Here is a 1,302-nt window from a genome sequence, read left to right on the forward strand (position 1 = left end):
TATATGTCCCAAAATATTTGGAGTGTTTGTGTTTTAATCAGGATCAGAGTGTTTAAAAAAAACTCAAATAGCAGCATGAAGCCTGGAAAACAGAGAAATAGAGTCAATTGGTAGCCTGTGTAAAATTTTCTGTTACTCTTTTATCACGGTAAATGTTAATAATAAGATTGTTAATGGAGCTATCCACCTGAAATTGCACTGAATGTCACTGGTGATGTTCCGTCAACGGTATGAATATTGCCATTACTTGTACTGTATTTTAAATGGAATATTTTGCTATATTCTTTCTCAATAAATGTGCCTTTTTAAGAATTTTTTGGGATAAATCAGGGTAATTCAGCAAACAGAAAATCGTCCCTGGTGTGTGTTTTTGTCTGTGTGCCCTGTGATGGATTGGCGTACCGTCAAGGGCGTGCCTTGTGGCGGCTGCCTGTTGAGACAGGCTCCAGCTCCTCCGTGATCCTGAATTGGATAAAGCCCTTGGAAAATGGATGGATGAACAGAGAAAGGCATTCTCAGGATTCAGCATGTCAGCCATGATTCTGATCTGTAATGGGCTTAGAACTGCTCAGATGGGTCAGGGGCAATTTCAGCTACAGATCTCCACTTTTAACCACGTTTCACCCTGGCAGATATTGTATAATACAGGCCTGACCGGTGATATGACTCAGCCTCAGCACACTGCTTAGCTGATGTCTGAAAAGCAATAATGTATTAAGGGGGGTGAATGATGGGAAATCGCTTTAATTCATATGTGCCTCAACATCAGGCCGGGGGGTGCAGTGGCTCTGTGGCTCAGGATCTGTGCCTGTGGCTGGAAGGTTGCCGGTTCGTTTCCCGCGGCCGGCAGAGGGATCCTACTCCATTGGGCCCCCGCGCAAGGCCCTTAACCCCAGCTGCTCCAGGGGCGCTGTATAAATGGCTGACCCTGCGCTCTGACCCCCAGCTTCTCTCTCTGTCTGTGTGTCTCAGGGAGAGCAAGCTGGGGTCTGTGAAAAGATGAATTCCTAATCCAAGGAATTGTGTATGGCCAATCTTATCTTATCTGAGCCTCCCTGACCAGAACTTGTTCAAACAATAGTACAGGAGCCTGCCTTCAAGGGGTTCCCCCAAAACTCCTCTTACTACTGGTGGGGCTCTGGGCCCCAGTCTGTGACCGTCCTGCCCCGTGAAGGGAGCTCTTCTGCACCCTAGCCCAGGGCACAGGACAGGGAGCCCAGCCACTCCTGTCAGTCCACCCTCCACCCGGATCCTGACTCTCCACGGCACACTTACACCTCCGACAGACACGGGCGGGAGTCT

Source organism: Atractosteus spatula, chromosome 1, assembly GCF_055471065.1.
Source record: "Atractosteus spatula isolate fAtrSpa1 chromosome 1, fAtrSpa1.hap1, whole genome shotgun sequence".
Taxonomy (NCBI): Eukaryota; Metazoa; Chordata; class Actinopteri; order Semionotiformes; family Lepisosteidae; genus Atractosteus; species Atractosteus spatula.